Raw genomic sequence first — 16643 nt, 5'->3', positions numbered from 1 at the left:
ATATGACTAGTATCAATGTTAATCAGTTATTTTTGTGCTTTAACTGTTTATTGATGCTTCTTAGATAGCTAATATCATTAGATTGATATATGATGCTTGACTCCATAATTGCATTTGAAGTAGCCCCAGTGGCCATGAGTAATATCTATTAAAATATTTTTATCTAACATACTTATGCAACTTTTTGATGATGCCAAAAGGGAGAAGATAGGTTGTGCTTTTTTCTTGGACCGTGATGTTTATAACCTAATGAACCTGGTCCTTGATGATTTGTGACTTTAAAATGGAAAGTGTTCTAACATTGTGTCGATGTTGAGCTGAGTTGAAATAGGGCTTATGTTTATGAAAAGCACAGAGTTTGTCATCATCAAAAATGGGGAATTTGTTGGCCTAAGTGAAGTTTGTTTTGATGATTGACAAAGGAACTCAAGCATGAACCAGGTCCATATACAATATACATAGACACAAGCAGATTCAGCACAAGGCATGCACGTGAAGGAGATAAGGTTAAGTGGTTATATTTGATATCTCCTAAATGAAAAGATTGCATAAGTGATAAGGAGAAAGACTCCTTACTCGAAGAGAACTCTATCCTAGATAAGGGAGGAGTTAGAAGTTGAAGATAACTAGAACTCTTCCACCATGGAAGAGTATAGCATTAGAACTCTAGTTATTTCCTATTCTACTAACTCTATATATTTTAGGATGTTCTCATTTCACAGGAACGCAAACACGCTGAAGTTAAACGTGAGTTGAGAGCAAAATAGCAAGGCGTTTTGCAAGCAATTCTTATGTGATTCAAGTGTGTGAATCTGAAGCTACATGAACCAGATAGAAGAACCAATTCTAAGTGTCTGTCTTTTACTCTAGTTTCATTGTAGTAGGTGTTTTAAATTGTAACTTTCAGCTTTATCTAGAAGCAATTTTACTAGGTACTCTGAGTGTCGTATTCAAGTTAGAGTTAACTTGAAGTTGTCACAACAGCTAGAGGTTGGTTGCCACAAAGGGTTAGATGTAATCCTTAGGTTTACAAAGAGTTTTGTAAATGTTGTTTTTAGCTCAGTGATTTAGTGAAGTGTTGGAAAAAATCCTACTGGATAGTAGGTCGTGATATTTTCACCTTTTGAGTCAGGTATTTTTCACGTAAAAATATTTGTGTTCTTTACTTTCCGCATTTATTATTCCGCTACAGTAATATAAGGAACACATAGAAGAACCATGTCTTCTATAATTTGTGCACGCAAAAAATTGAATACCACACAAATCACCCTCCGGTGTGGTATTAAAGTTCAAAACATCAATGTTATTGTTGTATCCTTGAGTTATAAATTGTTAATTACTTATGCCTAGACTTCGCTCACATTTCACAACGAGTTGTCTGCTCATACATCATTTAGTAATAAATAAACTCTATGCTTAATGTTAGTACCACATCGTGCGACTTTTTTTAATTTATTCTTAATTTTAAATCGTTTACAATATTAATTCCTTTTGGTTTGTGCAGCTTAGGAAGTGAAGAGAGATGATAATTTAATCTGAAAAAGGATAGTGTTATGGAACTAGCTAGTGCTAATACATAAATTTTTCGTAAATTAATTTAAAGTTCAAAGTGAAAAAATAATATTAATTATCAACAGATTATGTTCAACATTTTTTAAAACGGCATAAGTGGAACAAGCTAATCCAAAAAAGCTCCGAAGCAATTTTGCAGATACAATAAGAAAGTTCACAAAATGTTAAAGGAGTTACGTATCTTCATTTCATATGATATAGTCTTAAAGCTCTATTATTTTCTTGAAGATTTCATTTTCCTGAAGTGATACAATCAAGTGGATTCTTGAAAAATATTTCCTCTCAGCTCTAAAATATGAAGCCCTTTTTCTCCTCAGTGTCTGTATTGAAGAAAGACAACTCATACTTCTTCGAAAAGTTTAGCATTGAGTTTGTTATGCTTTTCAAAAACTTGTTGCGACCAAACACACTCACGCAAGTATACGCGGTCGTCAAGTAATAAAGTGACTCAAAGTCGGATGTCGAACCCACGAGGACTTATGATTAGCTATTAACTAAATTAGCCTATCTTAATTATCTAAATAAGAATTAAATCTAAAAATATTTTATTCTAACTAATTAAATAAGAAAAATATAAATAATAAACTTTGAACAGAGGAAGAGCAGATTTTAATGATATCAATGTAATGAAAACGATCTAGGGTTATGGTCTATCTAACAATCCTATTGTATTCTTCAATTGAATTGACCGACTAATTTATCTAGCTTATTGGTTGACAGGGTTAATATTGCTCATAAGAATCTGTCGAGTTCTTACTCGCCTATTCAAGCTAACCTAACGCCTATATGTCTATGGAGTTAGAATCAACAAGAACGCATTTATAATTCCTGTAAATCAACCAAGCAAGGTAATTAGGTATATGTCTATCCTAACCACGAATCCGTTCCCCGATGCCCGAGTTCAAGAACTTGCCCTACTCAATCCTATATGCAATATAGAATTCCCACTTTCGAGTTCAATTCTAGATTCGTAGATAATATTCAATTGGTGATCAATCAATTAAATAATTAAGTGCAAGATTGAATAAATAAACTAATATGATAAATCAAGAAGTCAAAATCAATATCCGAATAACAATAGTCATGAAAGAACCACAACCCTAGAACGTGAAGTTTAGCTCCACATAGACATGGTAGCCAAACAACAAATCATACAAAGAAACATAAAAATTACTAAGTTTGGTGGGAGAAAGATGAAACTTGATGAATTCCGGCCTTCACAGCTTTTTCCTGGTTTTTTTTCTCTTCCCAATATGTTAGATAACCTAGAAGAGGCGTTTTTAGCTTATATATTGCGTACAAAAGTCGTGGGCCAAAGCTCTCCCATTCCTAGTCCAATTCGGCTTCAGGGATTGATGCTAAGGTGGATGCGACGCATCCACCTTGTCCTCCATTTCAATTTTTTTGCCTGCGAAGGCGGATGCGACGCATCCACCTTGTCCTCTATTTCTCAGCTTCGCATGCGATGGTGGACGCGACGCATCCAGCTTCACTTCTACTTCCCAGTTTCGCACGCGATGGCGGACGCGATGGCACAACTTCACTGCTAAGGTTGCATGCAGGATGATGTTTTCCTAGGTTGGATGCGACGCATCCAACCCTTCTTCCTCTAGCTAAACCACCTTTTCTTCATATTTTGTACTCCGAACACCTTAAATCGTCACACATAACTTAATTAGTCATCAAACCAATAATTACACCATGTTGGGTGTTTTAAAGATTAAATAACATCAAAAAGTGGTTAAAGCATGGGTAAAGTAACATTAACACATATCGAAATATGCCAAACATCACTACCCCACACTTAAACCTTTGTTCGTCCTCGAACAAACCATCATATAGTAGACGAAACAAAATTAAACTCTTATCATTCAAAGCACACTACATCTATGACCATGGTTATTTGCTACAATTAGGCTCTAGACTATGCATCAACACACTTTCCTTTTCTTAGGCCCTTCTTTAAACATATTCGAACAAAGACAACATGCTCATAACAATCCTAACCTCAAAAACCGACTCAATGTCACAATGCACTCATGGCTTGAACAACCAACATCATAGAGAAGTCTAATAACGTTACCTATCCCTCGTGAAACCATGTGCCCTCACAACAAAAGCAGAGAGAGTGAAATCAATCCACACATTCGAATCTCATGCTCACAAAGAAAATCGCTCACTCTCACAAAAAGAAGTCGCATGCATGCAGTTGGTACCATAGGCTTGCCCTTAATGTAAATCTCTACTAATGTAAGCTCGCTCGATCTAAAATCAATTAGGACTTTTTTCATGGTTGTAATGTGGGCTAAGGGACGGGTAGGATATATTTTAGGAATAGTGACTCAACTTCCTAAGCACTTTAACACATCATCAAATAACTTAAGCGCAAATTCTTCAACACCACTTCAATTTCACAAATAATATCACCCCAATAATATTTCCTCTTTCTTTAAGCACTACTTTAATTCATACCCACTAGCAAGAATAAGACAACAATTTATTCATCTATATTTTTCTTTTCTTTTCTTTTTTTTTTTCAGGATTTTTCTCTTCTTTTTTTCTTCTTTTAATTTCCGCTAGTGGTGTATTATTTTACAAAATAAGTGCACCCTTCTTTCTTTCATTGGTTCCACTCAAAAGTCACCCCACACTTAGTCCCTTCTTACTTCTTTTAGCGCTCATCTAACAATTAAAGTGCTTTAAGAGGTAAAAGGATTAAAACAATGTCAATTAAGAATAAAAAGGGTGTAGGCTTGTAATGTGGGTACCAAATAAAAGGTCTACAGGCTCAAAAGGTTTAACTAGGGATAGATTTTATTTGTGATAAGCAATAAGCTCAAAAAGATCAAAGAAAGCCTAAAATCATTTTTCAAACCGAGCATCACCTAAAATTTCGCTTCAACTCACATACCGGGCAAGTTCTAGACACAAGTACAATACATGGACAACACAAAAAACCTTACCACACATGGCACATGACTCATTAAGGACGGTCACATTCCGACTCTCAAATAATGCAAGTATTCACGGAGCAACGAGATATTAAGTATTAAACACAAGGTGAACATAAGTCATGTAAACGAGACATAGGCGCCATAAAACATGCTATCCAATTTAACAAGGCATCATCAATAGTTTCAAATCATACAGAAGATACTACACATGCGAAAGTATAAATATATTACTATCAAACAAGTCAAGGGCGCCTAGGTTCATCATTCTTGCTCCTTTTATTCCCTAAATTCCTAATCTACTCGGAAAGAAAAAAACTACCCGGTTCAAACTACATCCCATGGAAAAGAACCGAGGCACAAAGAAAAACCACAGGGGATTATTACTACCTAAAGAAAGCTAAAAGATATATTTTGGATTTTTGTTTAGACTTTAATCCCTCAAGAAAACTGTCTAGGAGATCAATCGTCGGGAAAAGTCCAATTTTTCTAATTTTTCATTTTTTTTTTCTTTCACAAAAGCTACTACACTTAAGAATGAGTACTACAACTAAGCTAAAATAGCACAGAAACTTATCCAAACGAATTCCTCACCCCACACTTAAAATTTTGCAATGTCCTCAATGCACATTATAAATAATAAGAGGGTAAACGAGACTCCCTGGTAGGCCAAAGGCCGAAGCAATAGCGGCTCACGAGGTACTCAGACTTTCCCCAGGCATCGTCCTTTGTGTGGGCACCCCACACTTAGTCCTCACCATCTAGCTCGCTTTTGCACTCTTCTAATGGCTTTGCTTCCTATGCTCATAATCCTACAAAACAAAAATAAATACTACAAAATAATAAAAATAAAATAAAATAAAAAGTAAACAAAAATAGAAGAAAGCAGTAACGCTGGGTTGCCTCCCAACAAGCGCCTGATTTAACGTAGCGGCACGACGTGAACCACTTTTTGCCTCCACCTCGAACTTATGAATTGAGCCCCTAACATGGCATCCAGTTTGCGGCTATGCTCCAGTGGTGGGGCTACAAAGATAACCAGGCCAAGTAATAAATTTTTCACTCTACACTTCTCGGCCTTTAGATGAGGAATGTATTTTTTGCTTTTTGGCATGACAAATTCAAAAATATAGGCATCATGTTCCTCTTCCATTGACTCCTCCAAAGGCTTAGATGACTCGATTTCCATGTCATCATCCAAATACAATGTCGAAAAATATTTAGAATGAGGATCAACACGCCCCAACTTTAGAATTGTATTACTATTTATATCCTCATATGTGCACACATTAGAGTCTTCAAATATAACATTATCTGCTACCTCGCATGGCTCTAGTGTACTTTTCTCAACATGGGTATCATCAACAGAAATATGCTCGAATGATTGGCTCTCTACTTTTAGCTCCTCAATTTGGCGTATAAGCTCCTTTTCAGCTTCTGACAACTCATTACTATTTTGTTGGGCGATAGACGCAACAACCTTTGCATTTAATTTATCTTGCAAGTCGTGAATAGTAGTGACAAATTTATAGATCCCTTGTCCCAGTTTAGATCTTCCCTCTATAAAGTGTCTCATCCCATCAGTAAGTTCCTCATGTTGAGTTTCATATATTTCTAACTTTTCAGCCTGTTCTGCCAGCCAAGTTTGGCTCAAAATCTCCTCTTTTTCAAAAATTTTCTCTTGCTGGTACTCGCTCTCTTCATTTAATTCTTCCATATTGGCCTTCATTCTTGTGATTGTTGCCCTCATTCTTTTCATATCTTTTTTGAGTTCATCCTGTTGCTCTGCTACTTGCCTCAGAATATCCCTAATATATGCATCAGGCTCCATATCCTGCACTTCATTGCCCCTATCAAACTCAGAAATATCATTAGAAAGATCATAATAAGGGCTCAGAGAAGGATGAACAAAATTAGGACAACCATCCCAATGGCCATCTTGACCACCACACATATTACAAATATTCCACTCAAAGGATTGAGATTGTGCGCACAACTCGCTCCTGGGAACATTCTGACAATTTTTCCACCAGTGGGGTCCTCCACAATATGGACAAGGATCATCAAAATAAGAATAACCATCATTCGAACAATTTTTATTCCAAGATGCCATGCTAAAATAAATAAAAAATACTAACTAAAATAAAATAATAAAAAAAACATGAATAGAAAAAAAAAATGTCTAATCTAGAAAAATAGCAAATTTCTAAGTCCCCGGCAACGGCGCCAAAAATTTGTTGCGGCCAAACACACTCACGCAAGTATACGCGGTCGTCAAGTAATAAAGTGACTCAAAGTCGGATGTCGAACCCACGAGGACTTATGATTAGCTATTAACTAAATTAGCCTATCTTAATTATCTAAATAAGAATTAAATCTAAAAATATTTTATTCTAACTAATTAAATAAGAAAAATATAAATAATAAACTTTGAACAGAGGAAGAGCAGATTTTAATGATATCAATGTAATGAAAACGATCTAGGGTTATGGTCTATCTAACAATCCTATTGTATTCTTCAATTGAATTGACCGACTAATTTATCTAGCTTATTGGTTGACAGGGTTAATATTGCTCATAAGAATCTGTCGAGTTCTTACTCGCCTATTCAAGCTAACCTAACGCCTATATGTCTATGGAGTTAGAATCAACAAGAACGCATTTATAATTCCTGTAAATCAACCAAGCAAGGTAATTAGGTATATGTCTATCCTAACCACGAATCCGTTCCCCGATGCCCGAGTTCAAGAACTTGCCCTACTCAATCCTATATGCAATATAGAATTCCCACTTTCGAGTTCAATTCTAGATTCGTAGATAATATTCAATTGGTGATCAATCAATTAAATAATTAAGTGCAAGATTGAATAAATAAACTAATATGATAAATCAAGAAGTCAAAATCAATATCCGAATAACAATAGTCATGAAAGAACCACAACCCTAGAACGTGAAGTTTAGCTCCACATAGACATGGTAGCCAAACAACAAATCATACAAAGAAACATAAAAATTACTAAGTTTGGTGGGAGAAAGATGAAACTTGATGAATTCCGGCCTTCACAGCTTTTTCCTGGTTTTTTTTCTCTTCCCAATATGTTAGATAACCTAGAAGAGGCGTTTTTAGCTTATATATTGCGTACAAAAGTCGTGGGCCAAAGCTCTCCCATTCCTAGTCCAATTCGGCTTCAGGGATTGATGCTAAGGTGGATGCGACGCATCCACCTTGTCCTCCATTTCAATTTTTTTGCCTGCGAAGGCGGATGCGACGCATCCACCTTGTCCTCTATTTCTCAGCTTCGCATGCGATGGTGGACGCGACGCATCCAGCTTCACTTCTACTTCCCAGTTTCGCACGCGATGGCGGACGCGATGGCACAACTTCACTGCTAAGGTTGCATGCAGGATGATGTTTTCCTAGGTTGAATGCGACGCATCCAACCCTTCTTCCTCTAGCTAAACCACCTTTTCTTCATATTTTGTACTCCGAACACCTTAAATCGTCACACATAACTTAATTAGTCATCAAACCAATAATTACACCATGTTGGGTGTTTTAAAGATTAAATAACATCAAAAAGTGATTAAAGCATGGGTAAAGTAACATTAACACATATCGAAATATGCCAAACATCAGTTATGCTTGGGATATAATTTTAAGCAATACACACACAAAATATAAACGTATGAATCACTTACCTTTTCAAACAATAATTAATAGGGCATTTAAATTGTTCAAATTAGGAAAACAAGTAAATGGCAGTCATTCTTTGATCACACTGGGGCTTCACCATTAGATCGAATTAAGACAAGGAGTTGTTTCTTTTTATGATTACTATGGTTGGTGGAACACCTCATATTACCACCAACTTAATTCTCTTCTACCACCCAGAAGGAGGGGAGGAAAAAGAGAGGGAAAACAAGGTGCACCAGATGATGCATTATTTGATCTCAAAGCCTAATTTTGCACATGTGGTACAATTAATTTGAATTTGATGCCGACTATATATTCATATCGATACCAACATCTTTTGGTGGAATCTAACGTGGGAATGCCACCCCATACACAACACTACTCTCTATAATGCAAATTCCACGACCTAATTTATAAAATTGAGAAGAGAGTTATCTTTTTCTTGATTATCTAAAAATTCTTGAGGACTAGCTAACGTATAGTTCTAAATTCGATGAATAGTGGGTTTGTTCATTTATCCTTCTTTTTGTTCGTGACATAATTCAAATTCGTGACATATATTTAACCCATACATTGTGCGCTCTTGCCACTAACCAAAACCCCAGTGGTATTTCTCTTCTTCCTTCGTCTTACTCGTTTTCCTTTTCACCTTTTCTAACTTTATTTTACCTCCCTTTTCTCGATTCCCCTTTACCATTCGAAGGGAAAATATTTAAACAAATATATGTTGGGATTTTAAGCTTGTGTAGTTTAAAGAGGGTGAATGAGAAATGAAGGGAAAATGAAATATTTGAGTTTTCCTTGGCAAAGGGACATTGTCCCATATCGGAGGAAGAAAAGGCTTTTGATGGGTATATATATAATTGCTCTTCTTCTAGCTCTTAAAGAGTTAAGAAAAAGGCAAGCCTCGCGTCGCCGTCGCTCGGCTCGGCTTCGGATTGATTAATCTTTTTGGACAAAATTCCTTTCAATTATTTAATTAACAAAAAATTCAATCTGAAATAACCCATGACCCGCGACCCGGTTCGGTCAGGCTCGTTTTCTTTCCCGAATTATTTTAAATATATTTTCCCGTAATATTTCAAACAACCCTGTTCCAACAGCCATGACTGTTTCTGAAAGGTTGCAAACCTTTTCAGAAACAATGCCAGCAACTCTATAAATAGAGTTTGAATCCCAGAATCTTTCCTTACGAAATTTTCTAAGCTTCTTCTTCTTCTTCTTCTGCACAATATTTTCCAGTGTGTTTTACGACCATTGAGTGGTTCGCAGTTCATCAGAGTTTTTGATACCAATACACTGGTGAGTTAAATCGTTCTATCCCGGGAGGATATATTCCAGCACCTCGGGTACTGGGAATAATTTCTTTAAGGATACACTGTGTATTCCGTGGGCTCGATTTATTCCTATACTATTTTTTGTTTTTCAGAATCTATTTCGTTAAACAAGTATTACAAACTTTTTATTTTATTTTTTCAGAAAGTTTAATTATTTATTACAGCAATACAGAATTATAACATTCTTAAGAAAATTAATTTTTTATATTCTGTATTTTGTTTGTGGAGATTAAAACCTGTGTGGTTTTCTATTCCTTCTGAATTTTACTATTCTGATTTGAAGATATAAAAACTTCATCATAGTATTGAAATTCGTAAAACAATTTGAAGAACATAAAAACTTCATCATTTTTCTGTGAAACAGTATATAAAAACTTCGGTTTTATTTATTATACATACTGTTTTTGTTAATAACAGTATTGTTTACTGTTCTGATTTTGCTATTAATTGAACTCTTCTGTTGTTTACAGTAAGAAATGGCAATTGATAACGGAAATTCTTCTGCGACTATTGCGGCAACGACGATAGCCTCATCAAGCCGGACTGTTGTTCCACCGACAGATAAACCGGGGAAATTTTCCGGAGCCAACTTCAAAGGATGGCAGCAAAGGGTGTTCTTCTGGCTTACCATACTTGGTATGCAGAAATTCTCTAGTGAAAAACCTCCAGTGCCTGCTGCGGACATGCCGGACAACGAAAAATTCATGATTGTTGAGGCGTGGAAGCAGGCAGATTTTCTTTGCAAAGGCTATATCTTAAGCGCTTTAGAGGATGACTTGTACAATGTGTACAGTGCGATGAATACTTCGAAAGAATTATGGGACGCACTTGAGAAGAAGTACAAGACTGAAGATGCATGCTTGAAGAAGTTTGTAGTTGCCAAGTTTCTAGACTATAAAATGATAGACAGTAAAACTATTGGAACCCAAGTTCAGGAGCTTCAACTTATTTTTCATGACCTTATTGTTGAAGGTATGGTCGTGAATGAAGCATTTCAAGTGGCTACAATGATTGAAAAATTGCCTCCTTCGTGGAGAGATTTCAAGAACTATCTTAAGTACAAGCGCAAAGAAATGAAGTTGGAAGATCTTGTGATTCGTCTCAAGATTGAGGAAGACAACAAAACAGCCGAGAAGAAGTCTCGTGGAAATTCAACGATCATGGGAGCTAATATCGTTGAGGAGACTGCTCCAAAAAGTAAGAAGAGAAAGAGGTCTTCTGGACAGACTAAGGAGCAAAACAAAAAGAAATTCAAGGGCAGCTGCTAATATTATGGAAAAATCGGTCACAAAGCCCCTGATTGTCGTCTCCCGAAAAAGTATAAGAAGAAGGGACAGGCCAATATAGTGGAGAAGAATGATGACATTGATGATCTATGTGCAATGCTTTCGGAATGCAACCTAGTTGGAAATCCGAAGGAGTGGTGGATTGACTCTGGAGCCACTCGACATGTTTGTGCTGTCAAGGAAGCATTTGCGACTTACTCTACTGCTGGTCCCGAAGAAGAGCTTTTCATGAAAAATACTGCAACAGCCAAGATTGAAGGTTATGGGAAGATATTCCTGAAGATGACTTCCGGCAAGGTGTTAACGCTCAACAACGTTCTTCATGTTCCTGCTATTAGGAAGAATTTAGTTTCTACTTCTTTGCTTGTTAAGAATGTATTCAAATGTGTATTTGTTTCTGATAAAGTTGTTGTAAGCAAGAATGAAATGTATGTTGGAAAGGGCTACCTCATAGAGGACCTCTTCAAACTAAATGTAATGGTTGTTGACAGTATGAATAAAATTGCAGCTTCTTCTTATTTATTGGAGTCAAATGATTTATGGCATATTCGTTTAGGATATGTCAATTACAAAACCTTACGGAAGTTAATTAATTTAGAAGTGTTGCCTAAATTCGAGTGTAATAAATCAAAATGTCAAATATGTGTTGAGTCTAAGTTTGTAAAACATCCTTATAAGTCAATTGAAAGGAATTCAAATCCTTTAGACTTAATTTATACTGACATTTGTGATATGAAGTTGACACCATCTCGGGGTGAAAAAAAGTATTTTATTACTTTTATTAACGACTGCACTCGATATTGTTATGTTTATTTGCTTAATAGTAAGGATGAAACAATTAAAGCATTTAAGCAAATACAAGAATGAAGTGGAGAATCAACTGAATAAAAAGATCAAAATGATTAGAAGTGATAGGGGTGGAGAATATGAATTTCCATTTGCAGAAATATGTTCGGAATATGGAATTATCCATCAAACTACTTCACCTTACACACCTCAATCCAATAGAATTGCGGAAAGAAAAAATCGGACATTAAAGAAAATGATGAATTCTTTATTAATAAGTTCTGGATTACCGCAGAGTTTGTGGGGCGAAGCTATCCTTACAGCTAACCGAATACTCAACAGAGTACCCCACAGCAAAACGCAATCTATTCCATATGAAAAATGAAAAGGAAGAAAACCCAACTTGAAATATTTCAAAGTGTGGGAGTGTCTAGCAAAGGTACAAGTTCCTTTACCTAAAAGGGTTAAAATCAGACCAAAAACTATTGATTGCGTTTTCATTGGATATGCTACAAACAGTAAAGCATGCCAGTTTTTGGTTCATAAATCCGATAATCCCGAAATTCACATTAATACGGTAATGGAATCAGATAATGCTGAATTCTTTGAAAGTATCTATCCGTAAAAAACTGAATGTGAGTCGTTAAGTGAAAGACCTAAACGACCTTGGGAAGAACCAAAGAAAAATACTCCAAGTATAGAAGATCCAAGGCGTAGCAAACGTCAAAGAACATCTACTTCCTTTGGACCAGATTTTGTGACATTCTTGCTTGAAAATGAGCCTCAAACTTTTAAAGCAGCTGTGTCATCTTCTGATTCAGCGTTTTGGAAAGAGGCAGTCAATAGTGAGATTCAATCAATTTTGGATAACCATATATGGGAATTGGTAGATCTTCCTCCGGGAAATAAGCCTTTAGATTCGAAATGGATCTTTAAATGGAAAGTGAAAGCTGATGGCACTATTGACAAATATAAGGCAAGACTTGTTGTCAAAGGTTATAGAAAAAAGGAAGGCCTTGATTGTTTTGACACTTACTCGCCAGTAACGAGGATAACATCTATTAGGGTGTTAGTGGCACTAGCGGCCGTGCATGGTCTTGAAATCCATCAAATGGATATTAAACAGCTTTCTTAAATGGAGAATTAGAGGAAGAGATTTACATGGAATAACCTGAGGGTTTTGTGGTAACTGGTAAAGAAAAGAAAGTGTGCAAACTTGTTAAGTTGCTTTATGGACTTAAACAAGCACCCAAACAATGGCACGCCAAATTTGACCAAACAATGTTGGCAAGTAGGTTTAAAATCAATGAGTGCGAAAAATGTATTTACATTAAAACCACTCCAGGTCATGAAGTCACTATTTATTTATATGTTGATGACATGTTGATAATGAGCAAAAAGATGGCAGATATAAATGCTACTAAGCGCATGTTGGCTAGCAAATTCGATATGAAAGACTTAGGAGTTGCTGATGTGATCTTAGGAATCAGAATTCACAAGACTCCACAAGGTCTAGCATTATCACAGTCTCACTAGATTGAAAATGTACTTGACAAGTTCAAGTATTTGGATTTCAAAATTGCCAAGACTTCAATTGACGTGAGTTATGCACTTCAAAAGAATGAAGGTGAAAGTGACTCACAATTGGATTATGCAAGAGTATTGGGAAGTTTGATGTATATCATGAATTGTACAGGACCAGATATAGCATGTGCTATTAGTAAACTGAGTCGGTTTACAAGTAATCATAATCACATACATTGGATGGCAATGAAACGAGTTTTGGGGTATCTCAAACATACCCAAAATTACGCTTTGCATTATAACAAATATACCTCCGTGATCGAGGGATATAGTGATGCAAATTGGATCACTGGATCATTTGAAGTTAAATCCACGAGTGGATATATTTTCACAATTGAGGGTGGAGCAGTGTCTTGGAAATCATCCAAACAAACGTGCATCGCCCGTTCTACAATGGAATCTGAATTCATAGCTTTAGATAAGGCCGGTGAAGAAGCTGAATGGCTCCGAAATTTCTTGGAAGATATTCCATTTTGGCCCAAACCTTTGGCACCTATTTGTATACATTGTGATAGTCAAGCGGCAATAGGCAGGGCAGGGAGCGTTATGTATAACGAAAAATCTCGTCATATACGACGGAGACACAATACCGTTAGACAACTACTCTCTAGTGGTGTTATCACAATTGACTACATAAAGGCAAGAGATAACGTGTCGGATCCACTTACAAAAGGCCTATCTAGAGAGGCAGTTGAAAGATCATCAAAGGGAATGGGGTTAAAGTTTAGGACAAGTCATCATGACGGTAACTCTACCTAGCAGACTGGAGATCCCACGAGCTAAGTTCAAAGAGATCAAACAAAGTTATGAATGACGGTTCAATATTGTCAAATAACTCAACCCATTCTCGTGATAAAGACAATGTTCAGAAATCGAGGTAAAGCATTAAGGTTTTTTGATGAGTCAACAAAACTTAAAGGTTTTTTAATGATTTGCTAAGTCTGGCAGGATATGACCAGATAGTGTGTCTATAGGATTACACGTTTAGAAATCACCTATGTGAGTGTGAAGTGTAAGCCGCTTCAAGGGGAATGAAAGTAAAGGCCCATTCTCTAAGCACTCATGAAACCAAGCAGTGTTCATGGCTGAAACGAACACAACCGTGAGAACCATAGATGGTTAAGGATTGATTGTGTGACTTATGTTGTCTAGGTATACAACAAAGCTGGACGGTTCAAAGATATCAAATCTACCGATTGACCGAGTATATCCGATATAAGTTCACTACGGAAAGTTCAAAGGGAAACCTACTTATCCAGATGCAATTAATTCTTATATGTAAAACACACACGCATCCGTGCATTCCTTTATTTTATAGCCATTCCCCATTCATGTGGGGGATTGTTGGAATTTTAAGCTTGTGTAGCTTAAAGAGGGTGAATGAGAAATGGAGGGAAAATAAAATATTTGAGTTTCCCTTGGCAAAGGGACATTATTTCATATCGGAGGAAAAAAAGACTTTTGATAGGTATATATATAATTACCCTTCTTCTAGCTCTTAAAGAGTTAAGAAGAAGGCAAGCCTCGCGTCGTCGTTGTCGTCGCTCGGCTCTGCTTCGGCTTCGGATTCGGATTCGGATTTGGATTTGGATTTGGTCAAAGATCGATTGATTGATTAATCTTTTTGGACAAAATTTCTTTCAATTATTTAATTAATTAATTAAATAATTAACGAAAAATTCAATCCGGAATAACCCATGACCCGCGACCCGGTTCGGTCACGCCAGTTTTCTTTTTCGGATTATTTTAAATATATTTTTCCGCAATCTTTCAAACAACCCTGTTCCAATAGCCATGGCTGTTTCTGAAAGGTTGCAATCCTTTTCAGAAATAATGCCAGCAACTCTATAAATAGAGTTTGAATCCCAGAATCTCTCCTTACGATTTTTTCTGAGTTTCTTCTTCTTCTTCTTCTTCTTCTGCACAATAAATTTCAGTGTGTTTTACAGCCTTCGAGTGGCTCGCTGTTCACCGGCGTTTTGGTACCAACACTCCGGTGAGTTAAATCGTTCTATCCTGGAAGGATATATTCCAGCACCTCGGGTACTTGAGGGGAATAATTTCCTTAAGGACACACTGTGTATTCAAAGGGCTCGATTTGTTCCTATACTGTTTTTTATTTTTCAGAATCTATTTCGTTAAACAAGTATTACTAACTTTCTGTTTTATTTTTTCAGAAAGTTTAATTGTTTATTACAACAATACAGAATTATAACAATATAATACTCGTATTGTTCCTTCTTGTTTCCACGCAAAAACAAAGGAATAAAATAAAATGATTTATGTTCCATCTTTCCCGTCCCTTTGTTTCCCTATTCTCCAAGCAAGCTAAATAATTCCTTTCTTCTAAGAAGTAAGAACGCCATTCAAATGCAAAACCTAGTGCTTTAATATATCAAAACAATAAAAACTTATCATAATTTCTCAATGATTTCTTTCCTAACCTGCAATTAATGGCATGATTACCAAAATACCAAACCAAAACTTATAATGAAAGTAAGCATATTAGGTGGCCAGTAGAAGTACGGATAATTGAGTATATTCAGAGAAGTTTATTACATAACCCAACACATATATATCAATAAGCTTGAGTCAGCTCATCTACTTTGATTTTGAAGCTCGTTCTGATTTCTATATAAAGCTATAGTATCTATTTTATAAGTATAGTTATATGAGTACTTTATCCTTAAATAGATCATATATTCAATACCTTTATACTTTCAGCTGAAGATTTACTCTAGAATTAGTTAGCTTTTAGTTTCCCCCCTCCTTCGGTACCGGACAAGTTTCAATAAAATACAAAAGAAAAATTATGTTTTTCTAGGATTTAATAAAAGTTTACCTTCAATGACTCTCCGACCCCCAAAATATTTATATATATTAAAAAAAGCATAAGGTAACCTAAGAACAACAAGAGACAAGATCGACAAAAATAAATCCAGACACTTTCGTTTCCTTTAAAGCATCCGCGCAAAAAAAACCTTTGTTAGTACATGTAATTAAAGTTATGCCGGAGAAAGGCACATAAATGTAAATCGAACTTTCTGACGTAATTCACAGTAAATGACGATTTACAACTCCTTATGATTCTAGAACTATCTAATTTCCAAATTCCTGAATATCTCCACATATATTTCTTTTAAAAACAATATTTCCCAAAATAAATAAACCTATATCATATTCTATTTTTCAGGTCAATATTATTTTAATTATAATAAATTTCTTTCAATTAATTATCAATAAATAATTTAAGTAACTTATGAAAGCTGGCATTAAGTTGGTTTTGACAGCGTAAAACTCGGGCTCATGCTTGATAAACTGAAACTAATGAGGGTACATTGGACTCACACGTGTGTTCCGGTTTACACTCTATTTTTGTCTAACTTTAAATCTATGATCTAATTAAACACAACATTGATTGTTACTTTAATGA

Source organism: Nicotiana tabacum, chromosome 17 (genome assembly GCF_000715075.1).
Source record: "Nicotiana tabacum cultivar K326 chromosome 17, ASM71507v2, whole genome shotgun sequence".
In the NCBI taxonomy this organism is placed as follows: Eukaryota; Viridiplantae; Streptophyta; class Magnoliopsida; order Solanales; family Solanaceae; genus Nicotiana; species Nicotiana tabacum.
This window is presented reverse-complemented; position numbering follows the sequence as displayed.